We start from the raw sequence: 14615 nt of genomic DNA, 5'->3' as shown, positions 1-14615 counted from the left end.
ACTTTGTGTGATTCGTAAATGAGAGTTTCTCTATTTTTCGTTCGGCTGGGATTCCATGGCCCAGCACTCGCACGCTGTAGAAATGGAGCACAACCTTTTCTTTGTGGGCCGCAACGCAGCGCAATCGGTCAGTGCCACAGCAACCGGCGTGTTTGCCGCACCGGTGCAGCATCGTGCAGTGCGGCAGGTAGTAGCGACCCGGGTAATGATCGCTTACGTGGATGACCTGCAGCTTGGGCTCTTCACAACCTCCCAACTCGGACACTCTCTGGCTGTGCAGCAGCGCGAGATTTTCGCTGTCTTCAATGTCATTATCGTTTGCAAAACTTTTACCTGCATCTTCCATTTCGTTGTCAATTTTCTCTGCATGCGACAGAAGTGAATGCTGATGTTTTCTCCGTGGATGGTGTTCACTCAAGAGGGGAACAGTCAGCAAAGAAGTGATGAGTAAAACTTGACACCACAAATACGTGAATTTCATTTTGTCACCCAGAAGGTCTAGTTGCTGCTTTTCTGTTGAAGTCTACCCTTCACTTTTATAGGAAAGTTGATACCCTAAAAACATGAGAGAAAGTCATTTTGAAATTTTGTTCTATTTTCCTAAAACAGAACAGAAAGTAAATGCAAATTCAGGCCCGGATCTATAAATTTTGCTCCCCCCCCCCGCAACAAAATCTGTAGGGCCCTTCCCCAGGGGCCAGCAATGTATATTTGCAACGTTAATAAGTGCTACTTTCTTTCAATTCTTTTTTTCAATTTCTTGGGCTCTTGGGCCTCTTAAGGACGTAGGTCCCCCGCACTGCGGGTATTCAGATCCGGCCCTGTGCAAAATGTTTACGTTAAGAAAACTGATATTTATTGATGGTTGAAATTGAAAAACGTAAGATGTTAAAATTTCTGCTCTTTACAATTTGCAGACCTAGTACACTTCTCAGGAGCTGGATTAAATTCTTTCATTTGACACTACTATCGTTGAATCGCCATTGTCCTATTCCCTATATGAGGCAATGAGAAGCAAAGGGATGTAAGTGGCAAAATTAAAAATTTGTAAATAACTTGTACAAATAGTAGGTGAACCTCTCCTATGTCTTGGGGAAAGATGGAATTAGTAGCCCTGGTAGTTGCTGCTGTACAGCATGATTTAGAGAAAAAAATCAATGGATGCTTACCTAGGACGTTATCTTTAAACTTGTTTTACTCAAAACTTGAAAATTTCCGTCCCTTTGCTTCTCACTGCCTCATATATAAGTTTGACGTTCAGTTTCCTATGAGACAGATGCATAAAAGGTAACAAATGTTTGCAAAACATATAACATGGCTTTTTTTTTTAGAATTTAAGCAAAGCTATTACTTAACCCCAGTGAGAGATTGAGAATTCGTGCACTAATTGTACTTCAAATGTTTGTATTACAAACAAATACCATATACATAATTTAATAGAATATCACGAATAGAAAATTGTGCTCATTTTGCAACGATTTCTTCGGAGATGATTGAAAAGGAAATTTTTGTCGAGAAATTTTTCGTAAGTATGGTACTGCTTTCGCTGAGTACGAGAAAGTAATAAGATTGCATTTATTAATTACTGGATTCCGATAACTGTTGAGCATATAGCTGCAGTGTCGGAGTCAGGCCTATTTTGGGGTAAAGGAGTTGGAGACGGAAGTTTAAAATTCCAGGTGTTAGAGTTGGAGTAGCTCATTGTTTTCCTCTGAGTCTACAGCTCAGCCATGGCTGCAAAGTAGGAGTCGGAGTCAGATTAATTTTGGGTTTAAGGAGCCGGAGGTTTTAAAATTTTAGGAATCTGAGTCGAAGTCGTCCATTTTCCCTCCGACTCTGCAGCTCTGGTTGAAACAATAAAAATAACATTGAGATCGGCGTGTGACATTTTCTGTTTGCGGGTTATCTGTGTAGTTAAAAAACCACCTTATCATTCTGATTTATTGGATTTGGACATAATAAAAAGGAAAATGTCTAAAAACCATTGAATTATTCATGCATCAGTACATACGCAAGCGTGAATTGCTATTACGGGATTGGTCAAATAGCACACAGAGGTGCTCTGAAAATAAATTTTTGGGAAGTTGGAAATTGCCCGAATAAAACTGCAAGTTTTACCGAAATATAAAATACGAGCATGTCCACTTACCTTCATCTGATTTGAAGAAACATTAAATTTCATTGTGAAAAATTTAAAGCAAGACGTTGCAATTACGTCTCCAAGTTTGCCGAATCGTCAGACAAAATTTGCCGAATATGAACATTTTTGGGAGATCTTGATGATCTCCCATGACTTCTCATCTGCTCCTGCCAGCATATATATAAATCAAAGTGAATTTCTTATGAGAGCACTGGTGTAACGCGGCTTGCTAGTCATCAATTCTTTGAATTTAGAGATCAAGTTGTCGTCCTTGAAGTTATTCCGCTTAATACGGAAGATTTTTTGTGAAAACTTATTTACGATTTACGTGCTAATATTCAGTTGCCAGTATTTTTTTTTTTTAATTTTTCGTAGAAACAGGAGTATAAATTAAAACAGATAATCGCGAGGTCAAAATACCAACGAAATTCTTTTCACAAAGTATAAACCAAGAACATTAACAAACACGGATAACCATGAATCCACAGTTCAATTTTTACAAAACACAAACCAATCTTGTAATGATAATCGTAGTAGGGGAGACTTGGATAATGGCATTCCCCTAGTGAAAATGATTATAAAACTTTACTTTGTGTTACATTCGAAGCGTAAGCATGCAAAGTGTTTTACATATAGTATATTTTACCTATTGCAGACTCAAATTGAGAATTAATTACTCTTATCTATTGGAAAAATAAAAAATATTGCAAAATCAGCTTTGACCGGTATTACCGCTATCCTGGGGTAATGGCAGTCAGTTATGTCATTTACTACTTAATGGTTGTAAAATGAGAATCATAAGGATTTTCAACGACTTAAGCACGTTAAACTGAAATTTATATGTTTATTTTATTACATAATTCCGCTTTTTGGATATTACAAAAAGGAATTGAAAGTATAGATAAATTTGAAGTCAATGATTTAAAAAAACATCTTTCCATGGTAAAAAAGGGCTTACAAATATAAGGGCAATGTCAATATGTTTTCACAAGCTTATAAGCTTTTAGAAGCTCAAGTTAATTTTACTTTCCAGAGCACCTGTCACGTAAATACCTCTCGGAGGGCGCCGCCATTACCCCGAGTGTGATGACCACCAGTGGTGTTCCCATAGAGCGTATACTCCATATACGCCGTTTACTCTCACACATTTTTAGACATATAGCGTATAACCCCCAAACCTCAAAAATGTTCATATTATGACATATTTTGTATACGATCGCAAACACATATTGTGCGTAATGGATTACTGGGAGTATATCCTCAGAAAAATTGATGGGAACATTACTGGTGACCACCATTACCACAACCGTATGTTTTCATTCAACGGCTAAAAAAACAAATACCTATGCTTAAACCGTTAATAAAACGCTACGTAATACAACAATATGTTCTTGTTTACTTGTTCTTGTGAGATCAGTCTCGTTCTGAGAAATGTAAACAGTGAGAGCTGATATGGGATTAAACTATTAACTTTCTTATAAGGCGAAACGTCAAAATAGTATTCCTTACACAACAGGCAAACGACGACTGGCAAGATGACCAGCGCTTCAGTTGTACATCTACTATAAACTGCAGTGAAATGGCAGCACCCATCAGTTTAAATTTGAGTTATTCAATTTACGAGAAATCATAGTGACCGCCATTACCTTAGTCTCCCCTATCAATAAAAGTAATATCTAATGTAATTACAACCAACTAAATTTCGTAGTTCAGAATTTTTGAACTTCGTTTAACCGCTTACTGGTGAAACTTTTTTTTTTTTCGTCGTAAATAGTGAGAGGAGTGTATGTAGGAAATATTTCTTGTACACTATACAACATTAAACAAATTAAAATAAAAATGATTTTGTTTCCAACTGAAACTGTTGTAAGTGACACAAATATACACATATAAAGCCATAAACATTACTTAACGTCTGAATGAAAAAGTGTAAGAAACAGAGCCTCACCAGGAAAATGTACTAAGGAATTCTTACACCATTAAGATATTTATTGTATGGGAGAGTGTTGTACCCTTGGGACACTTTTCATATTTTAATTTTAACGTCAATCATTTAAATAAAATTTAAAAGTCACATTAAAATGCCCCAACCTATTTCTCTGCAATATATTTCTTTAAAATTCAGACATTTTGAAAATAAAATATTGCCAGCCATTTAAAGTAAGAGTTCCAAGCTGTCTCAAGGTACAACATCCAATTGTACCTTGGGACACATCCTATTGTACCATGGGAAACTCTTCATGATTCAGGAAAGAATCTTATACTTGAACCAATTTTGCACCAAAAAAAAAAAAAAAATAAATAAATAAATATATATATATATATATATTTTTCATGATGATAAATTAAATCATGAATGATGAATTATGAATAATGATTTAATGAATTACTATCTAACATTAAATGTGTTTAAAAGACTACATCAAATTAGAACATTTTTCCATGTTCCGAAACATATCGTAATTATTAAGAATCGTGCATATGTTTACCTTGGAACATGTCTGAAGGTACAACATATGCATGATTCTTAATAATTAATAAATGTTATGGCTTTATATGTGTATATTTGTGTCACTTACAACAGTTTCAGTTGGAAATGAAATCATTCTTACTTTAATTTGTTAAATGTTGTAGAGTGTACAAGAAATATTTCCTACATACACTCTTCTCACTATTTACGACGAAAAAAAAGTTTCAGCAGTGGGAGGTTAAACGAAGTTCAAAAATTCTGAACTACGAAATTTAGTTGGTTCTAATTATATTGGAACGTGTCCAAAGGTACATGGAAGAAGGTACCTTGGAACATGTCGGAAGGTACAATATGTTTGGCTGTTCCAATGTACAATCACTACGTGGTTTAAGGAAAACCAAAATGGTGGTCAATCTAGATGCACTATCATTATTTTGTCATAACCAAAACATTTACAGTACTTCTCTTTTATAGCAAAATAAAATTCAGTTGATTAGTTTTACAAATACAAAGACAGAAAATGAAATAAACATGAAGAAAATATTTACTTTGGAGTCATAAAATTTTCTTTTTTTCATAAAATCATCAATTTAACTCATTTGATACAGATTGTTACTACGGCACTATTTAGTGGTGAAGGTTACTATTAGAGATTCCAAAAACATGGCTGCTAAAAATCGATTCTTAGAAATTACCAGTGTCCCAAGGTACAAATGTCCATTAAAGCATCATTGCTAAAACATTAGCCCGACATGCAAAGCATATTTTCAGTGAGAAGATTCCAATAGATTACGCCAAATGAAGAAGAAACGTTTTTCGTTTCCTCAAAGAGTGCAAGAAATATACTTAATTCTGAAATATACTAAATTTCGAATAAAAAAAATTTTTAGGTTCAACTTTAGACCAATTTTTAAAAAAATATATGTGTCAAGAATCATGATCAACGTTAGAAGTACAAAAAATCAGTAAGAATTGCATACACGTGTTTCGAAAATGCAAGAAACCCTTTTTCTATGCAAAAGAAGCGAGCTTATGGATGAAAAGAGGTGTGGAAAGAGTCATGAATGAATTGTTTGAAAATAATTAGTTACACTTATGAAAGGAAATAAACGTTCAGAAAGATTTTAATGCATTCACTTTCTTTCATTTCCTTTTTTTTCTTTCTTTTGTTTATGAGTAAAAATTAAAATCAAAAGAGCTTTTCATTTCTAACTTTTAAGGAAAGTAAATTTTAAAAGGATAGATTAAAGAAACGTTAAAAGTAAAAATTAAAGAAACATTAAGTGAAGAAACATTAGGCATGAACCTATTAAACAACAGATGTTGTTTAATAGCTACGGGTACGTGTACTCACGTACGTACATTAAAATATACTACTTGAACGCATAATTTTTAGATTGTTTCCTGCATCAATAAAAATATGAATGAATAGCACTATTAATAGCACTTTTAAATTTAAAGAAATTTTAATACTTTTGCTGACATTTGAAATCAGAAATTTCAACAACAAAAGTAAATGGAACCTGTGAAAGGAACTAATATTCGAAAAATAGTAGTGCCTACGAATTGAGCAAACATTTTGTTCAATCATCAGATCCGTAGTTTGTTGCGAACCAATGCAGTAAAGTTTCTTTTACAGAGATTCACTTACAAATATCAGCAATTTTAGCTTTGGTTCCATCGGAATCTCTCTAAATGTTGTCAGTATCGTCAAACTGACATCGGTTTTAGTAGATCATTTTTGTTGCCAACTTGATGACATATCACTAAATTGACGATAAAACTGGGCGACAAAAGGCTTGGAAAAACATTGCCAATCTGTCGCTAATTTATAGAATTACTTTAGTCTGTTTTGAAGCTAACATCGATTTGACCAGATTTCAACTAGAAAAGAAGGTTCAAAACTAAACCCCATACAAAGCTGCTCAGGCAAAATTTTAGCCTTCTCAACGTACCATTTTTGAGTTGTTAGAGATATATGCTTTAATAGGTACGTACATATATAGGCGTTAACGAAAGGAAACTCATGATAATGAACTCGGAGGTGATCAAAATGAATAGTTTGTTTCTCTATACGTTCATAGATACATATGTATGCACAGAAAAAATAAACTAACCAGTATTCAAGCAAGAATGAGTAAACTGGAATTAAGAGCCTCAATTTGGGTGAACAATGTTTGCAATTCAATATTCTCTTTACTTCAAGGAAGTAAAAGAGATAAAATTATTACTTTTCTATTTCTTTTTTTTTTCCCCCTTCTAAAATCCGTGCAGTTTTTATTTCCTGGTTTGAGAACAAATCAGAGTCTTAAATATACAATAACATCTTCTCGTAGCAATTTCAATGGAAAACAAACAATAAAAGAAAGAGAAACTTTGAGTTTTCTAATTATCTATGCAATGAAACTAAAATCTAGAGCATTTTGGCACAATTGTACGGGCATCCTGGAAATATATTTCAGAAAGTATGAAAAAGGTTTTAATGCAAAGACGCTATTTTAACAACAAACAGCTAAAAGCCGTTCACTTCTAGTGTTCTACAAACTTTATTGTAGTAACCACATTTGAAATGTGAAGGTTACAATTTAAATTTTGATAACAGTTGGATCATTTTGAACAAAAATAATAACCACAGTTGAAATAGAAATCCATTCGTCTAACGATAAATCTATTACAAATAAAAGACTAAACATGTTGATAAAGCGGTCAATCGAATTACAAAAAGTAATCTTACTGGAAAAATGAATGTATCTTGCTTTCTCCCTCACACTACTGTTACAAATAAAAATAGGACTGGAAAGTCAGGGAAAGAAATTGATGTATGTAAGAGTAATATGATTCATTCAAGGAAAAAAAAAACAACAACTGATAAAGGTCAGGCCGTTCACCCTTTCCGTGGTCAATTTTTATCGTTTGTTTTCACTTTATCGAAATAGGGAAGCTATTGCTTTTATGAAAAAGTTATCCCTACTGTATAATAACAACCGATCCCACTCTCTACAATGACTTCCGTACTCCCTATTTATCATTTAATAGCTTTTGAAAATAAAAGAGTTATCTACGAAAACAATTTTGCATTACAGTCGACTCCCGCTACAACGCGATTCGACTTACGCGAAATGCCTATAACGCGATTTCTTCATCAGTAAATAACTTTAGGCCTAACGCGAATTCCTCGCCCGCAGCAAAAAAACGTTCAGAAAAGTTTCGCGGTGTGAAAGTATTGGCTATTAAAAATGTTTCATCGTGAATGCACCTTCATCCCTTTAGCATCACTGGCAGCGGAAACCCCACCCTACTGGTCTGAACATAGCTTTGTTTGTGCATGCAAATAACTACTCCGCATTTACCTTGTTTTTCTTAATTCTGAATGCAAAAGTTGATGAAATATAATGCTACCTAAGAGCACTGTTAAATCTAAAGTTTGTGAAGATAGAAAAAAAGATAAAGTTTCTGACAATTGAAGAAAAGCTAACGGTTTTCGATGTTCTTGCACAATTAAAAAATACGTCGTAGTGGCAGGATAATTAGGCGTGAGTGAATCTTTCATGTACAATTAAAAGCCAAAAAAAAGTAAATCCGTAAAAGTTCGCCGTTTTGCGTCTAAGCAAAATGTAAAAATTTAGAAAATGAAAGCTGCGCTTGCGTTCAGAATTAAAGAAACCAGGAAGAGGGGTATTGCCATAGATTAAACGTTATAAAAGAAATAGTGAAGCAACTGTATTAAAAAATATATTAGAATAACGATTTGATCACGCAGCATAAAGTCATCAACATCATTTTTTGAAGTTACAAATATCATATAGCACAGTATTATTATAGTACATTATTTTATTATTTCTACATTCTGTGCGTACCGTCTATCTTTCCCGTTGATCACTGATTCTGCATCGTAACAAAATTTTATGCTGATTAAAACGGATTTTTACAAAATACGAATAAAAATCCAGTATTTTATGTAAGGAAAGGTAATGCATAGTTGAGGAATGGTTTGAAACAGTTATAGGTGATGTTAAACAGTGTCACAGTTGCGTTTAGTTCTCACAGTGCGTAGAATTTTAATGTATGTTCCATGTTCAGCTCAGTTGCTCAGCCTTACTTTTACTTATTACCTACAACAAATTGTACGCAAATGTATTTAACCAAGAGATGTCTGTGTTCATTTTGCAGATCTCGGTTTTGAAAAATAAATCTCAGTTTCATTCTAAAAGGAATAAAAAATAATAATAACTAATAATAAATGAACAAAATTTAATCTTTACTAATAATAAAGCTGAAAGTCTGGATCTCTGTGATGCGCATAGCTCCCAGACCGTTCAGCCGATTTTCATGAAACTTGGCACAAAATTAGTTTGTAGCATGGGGTGTACACCTCGAAGCGATTTTCCAAAAATTGATTTTGTTCTTTTTCTATTCCAATTTTAATAACATTTTACCGAGCACATTATTATAACAAGGACGAGTAAATTACCATAACCCGGAAGAGCCAATTACCACAACGTGGACGAGCAAATTATCATAACGTAGACGAGCAAATGAACATAGCAAATTGGCGAGAAATTCATCATCGATTATTTATAAATATACAGGCGAACCAAATGACCTTTTAATTTTTCCACTACGGACAAAGCCGTGCGGGTACCGTTCGTGTTAAATAAGACAAGCAAAAGGAAATAATTTTTAATTGAACAGTTTGACACTTATTCTGTAAAGAGCTTTCTTGCATTCTTTTGTTGTATATTGTTCCATTTCATTTAATTCTTTAATACGCTTGATAATATTTTTTTTCGATTGTTCTGTTTGAAAACAATTAGAAGGCAGCATAGAGTCCTACGGGGTGAACTAATGTATTATCATTTATGATTTGTTTTAAATTAAGTACTCGTGATCGTGACTACGTGGCAACTGTACTAGATGCAACTGTTTTTTTTTTTTTTTTTTTTTGCTTTGTTTACTCATTCAGCTTTGAAACTTCACTATAGAGACATATTTTTGTAGTAATTCAGTTTCTACATTATTTTTATTACTAGAAAATCGCCTGTCAATGTATGACGGGTGAAAATTGCTTCTACATTTGAACGAAGCCATTGCATGCTTGGTGATATTTTTATAGTTGAAATTTTAACCCTAACTCCAGTAGCTTACCCCCTACACTCCTGTAGATAGCGTTCATTATTGATCACTTTTTCGTTTCTTCATTCCCCTGAAATGACACAGCGTTACCAGTAAAACAGTTAAGTTCCCGGATACAGTTCAGCTTAGTCACAATAAAGAGTTTCCCTGCATGTTGAAGCTTACCAAAGCATCTTATCAAATTATCATGCCGTGGCGCGAGTTTCTTTGTTGAAACACGCGGGTTACTCGATTATTGGCTATTATATATATGAAGATGGTGTACACTTTCATGTTGAAACACTGTGCTTGAATATTTCGTTATAAAAAAATCTTATTTGTTAGAATTTACTGAAACAAAACATTTGACATATTGAGAGACTAAACCATTGTAACAATAAAAAATACTCGGAGGCTTCTCGACCGGTCAGTATTGAATCCAGGGGGATTGAACCCGGTTCAGGAGGTATGTAGCGAGTTCGAAGGTCAGGCCTCGAAATGTGGTAGTCTCCCAAAACGGCCACTAGGTGTACCTCAATTAATTAATTGAAGTAAAGATGAAATTTATTCAATACATAACAATGATGAAACAAAAAAAAAAAATCTCACCTTAAAAACTTTAGCTCTTTAATATCAGAAACGTTCTTGCATAAGCTCACGATATCGTAAAATGTTTTAAATCACTCACATTTTTTAGTCTAAGGAAAGTCTTGTTTTTAAGACCTGCTCATTAAAAACATTTAGCAGACAATGGCAGGTTATATAACTTTCCTCAAGTAGAAGGAAAGGTAGCTAGAAAATTGCCACCGATGATCAGAAACAAGGAAACAATAAAAATTAATTCAAGGTCGAAAATGGCATTTTTGTCACATGGAGCTTCAATAACATTTTTTGTTTTCGGTGAAAACTACAGATAGTTGGTGATTGCTTGGATCAAGTGTTAAAAATAACTCAGAGTACGGGTTGTGTTGGAATTAACACAGACTGACAGATTGACATTAATATTTGTGCTCTCTATTAGGACACACACACACACACAAAACATTGTTTTAATCTCTATCATTTAAAAGAGCGGTTTAAAAAAAAAAAAAATAAGTGGAATCCTTTTTAATGTCCGTTTTTCCCCGGAAGCCATGGTTTTTCTTCAGTAATATAGTTAGTATGTAGAATTTAAATGCAACAAACTGAAAATGATTTATCTTCAGAATAATAATAAAATAATAATAGTAGTAGTAATAATGAAATACTTCCAATAGAAATAGAAAATATTTCTAATAATATTTATTGACTTCAAAAAGAAATTTAAAAATTTAAACCAAAATTTCGAAAATTACCTTTAAACAGAACAACAAACATTAAAACAGAATTTTAAACTTTCGCGAGATATATTTGTACAACTATTTCTCAAGTTTCAGCTTTGGGTAATATTCTGAAACACAAATTATGAAAAAAAAAAAAAGAGTTAAAAATAAATAGAAATATAACAAATAGTTACAACATAAAATAAACAAAAAAATAATATTATATTTGAATAAAAAAACAGTATATTTAAATAAATTTAATTAATCAGTTTCATAGAAAGAATATTTGTGCTTTCACTTACCTTCCTACACCTTACGTGCTGTGAAGTTTAACACAAATTTAACTTTTGACCTGAAATCTTCGTTTGTATTACTGCTGTTAGAACTGAAGAAAACGATTACACGTTTATATTAAAGCTCTTAAACCCAACATCAAAGTTGAAGGCATGAAAAATATTGCAACTCATACAAATGTGAAGAGAAAAAATAAAATCCAATTTGAGATTTTCCTTTGACCACTCAAAATAAACGCGAACACTCTATTTAACTCTTCTCGTAAAGCTCCTCTGATGCGAAATAAAATAAAAAAATTGCTTTGCTCTCGCATAGGACTCTTTTAGGAACTTGCTTTTTAGTGATGGGGAAATACCCAGAAATTGTTCTACAGGTGCACACTTAAGTACCTGACTGTCATCTTAGATGACGTCACATAGCGATGTAATAACGGGGGAGAAAAATAGGGCTGGGGTTCTTGCGATCTCAAGTGTAATCATTGTCACTCAGTAGATGGTCGAGATTACTTTTTCGACCACAACACGTTAATTGCTCCAGTTCTACGTGATGCTATGGCACGTAATTCAGGAGCAAGTTTTGACGAAGAAGGGTGAAATAAAAATTACACCGTGAAAAACATTATCCATCACTTTGCCCTCTATTTAGCGATACCGCAAGGCCTCGGTCAAAAATTCGTGAAATAGAGAATGCTTAAACTGCCATTCTACAGAAGATTTTGAGATCAGCTATATTTACTACTATTAGTGGCAATGATAAGGCCCTAAAAGTCAACCCCTTACAACGATAGAAACTATAAAAATTCGTTAGATAGAGAGTGACTTTATCTATAGAAGATTTTGTGATTAGTTATATCTGCTGGCTGGTCCCAAATCTAAGGCTTGGCCTCAACGAACCCCTAAGTCGTTTGAGCCTCATATCAATATCCCTTATGTTTTAGTGTAAAATTAAAAAAAAATATTTCAACCCGATTTAAAAGTCGTAATATATTAAATTATTTCTCTGTAAACAATTAATATTTTGCTTAATGGGTTGTGCAGCAGGAATAAGAGAAAAAAAAAGAAGAAAACAGAAATCAGTTTTAGTTGAAAAAATACAGGTACACACAAAAAAGAACCATGCAAATAATTTGCATAATTGAAGGGATCAGTGGATAAAGGTGTTAACTGACATTTTTAAAAAAATCGAGTTTTGTTGATGGATGAAAGTTTTAAATGATTATATTTCATATAAGCTAGCATTGAAAGTCCTATTCTATTTATTTCTAGAGATTCTAGATTATAAAGGTGTTATCTAACATAAAACCGTAAATTTTCTAATGGTTAAAAGTGTTTACGTATGTTAACACCTTCATCCACTAGAGGGCATCGTTTTTCATAGAGTTAGCACCGTTTTTGATTCGAACGTTGACAGCAAACAACTGTCGAGTTGATTCCTCCTGACTAATCTGTTTGTTTACAGTACTTTCTGAACGTGATTTAGCTATTATTTTCTTGTAATAGCCTTTTGCGCTTTATTGTGATAATTAACATAACATGCATTTTGTCAAGAGAAATAATCTAAATTCAGTATTGATGACAGGACTTCCATACTAACTGAATTCAATAAACTAGATGTGAATGCTAAAAATTGCACACTTTTTAATAGTACTGAAATTAATAGCATTAAAAGACAGAGCACAAGTACTAGGAAAAATAAGACAGCTTCATACAAATATTATGTCACTTTCGACTGTCAAACTATAAATATTTGCAAGACAGCTATGTGCTCTTTGTACGGTATTGGGAGAAAGAAGCTTGATATTATAAAAAGCAGTATTTCAAATGGGTTGTCAGCACCACTACCAGATAAAAGGGGCCATCACAGTTTAAGATTACACAAACAGGCCCGGACTGGCCCGCCGGGCAACCGGCCACATGGCCGATGCGCCCCTACGCCAGGAAAATAAATAAATAAATAAATAAATAAATAAATAAATATATATATATATATATATATATATATATATATATATATATATATATATATATATATATATATATATATATATATATATATATATATATATATATATATATATATACATATGTTTTGTTCAAAAATATTCTTTACAACCCCCCCCCCTCCTTCTTTTTGTTACTAAAAAAATATTTTTTTCCCCTTTAACTGACGATTTTTCTTCTCTCTTTTCCTGACACCTCGAAATTGTTCAGTACAAATGTTTTACGGTAATAAGTCTTTTAGCTAATCACTGAGGAACCTGGAATTATTTTGCCTTTCTTTTCAAATCTTGTTCCCTTCTTCTCAATCATTGTCACTGCTTACTGGTGCGACTTTGAAGGTTATTTGGGGGTCAAAATCCTTGGTCCCCCACTGTCTTGAACAGGTGCCTTGATGAGTAAATCATAAATTCTAGGAACCGCTGATAGATTACTCAATACCCAGAATCACCTGAGAAATTCTGGCGGAAATTTAATAGCGGCGATTTGGAGTGAGGAGAGCGGGTAGACATGAAAGAAGATTATTCAGCTTTTTTTCTTGGGTGCTTCCTGAAAAGTAATTATCAGTTGTATATTATGCTACAATTTTTAATAGTCATTTATTTTTTGAATCCATTTTTTTTCGAAATAAAAACTGTATAGCTTGTTTTGTTTCTGTAACAATGTATCAGGACCGCGATATTTCCTACTGCAATTTTAATCCTCAATTTTCTTGCTATCGTACCTCCGATTGCATTAACACAGTTAGCGAGCATCTAGAGGGGACTCATCTCTATTTGGCAGAAAGCAACATCCTGTTGCGCCCTTTTGCCTTCTAAAGAGCCCTGCAGATTTTTTTTTCTTACACATACAAACACCCCATATTTGTAATAGTTGTTGTTTTAATGCCCAGGTGCGCCCTTTTGTCGTCATATTAAAGCACCTAGCAGCCATACTGCGCCCCCCTCCCCCTTCTTTTTTCAGGTCTTTAAAAGAATAGTTTTTGAAGGACCCGTTTTTGCGATCGTGAATCTTAAAATTACTTAAAAAGACACTTAGAGATATTAAAAAAAAAAACATTTTCCGCGAAGAGAGCTCTTTAAATCTAGAATCAAGACAAACATCCCATACCTGCAATCGTTAGTTAGTCTCTAAGTGTCCTGTTGCGTTTTTAGATGCGCCCTCAGTCTTTTCAATTCACGTTATCAACTTGACAAAAATGTCTTTTTTCCAGGGTTGCGAGTCAGCGTCGAAGAGCCGGAGTCGGACTGATTTTGGGGTCAAGGAGTCGGATTCGGGAGTCGAAGGTTTAAAATTCCAAG

General features: G+C 33.6%; 1 long non-coding RNA gene across 1 annotated transcript; it reads right to left on the bottom strand.

Annotated features, from left to right (window-relative positions):
- Positions 1-225: 225 nt before the first annotated feature.
- On the bottom strand, positions 226-10432 carry LOC129222071 (uncharacterized). Its single transcript, XR_008580564.1, has 3 exons — positions 10332-10432; positions 1170-1265; positions 226-555 (listed from the first exon to the last, which is right to left on the bottom strand). It is a non-coding gene; the product is annotated as an uncharacterized LOC129222071 (long non-coding RNA).
- Positions 10433-14615: the final 4183 nt, after the last annotated feature.

The sequence above is a fragment of the Uloborus diversus genome, chromosome 5 (assembly GCF_026930045.1).
Source record: "Uloborus diversus isolate 005 chromosome 5, Udiv.v.3.1, whole genome shotgun sequence".
NCBI classification, from domain to species: Eukaryota; Metazoa; Arthropoda; class Arachnida; order Araneae; family Uloboridae; genus Uloborus; species Uloborus diversus.
Note: the sequence above shows the minus strand (reverse complement) of the source record. Positions and strands in the feature narration are given on the sequence as shown.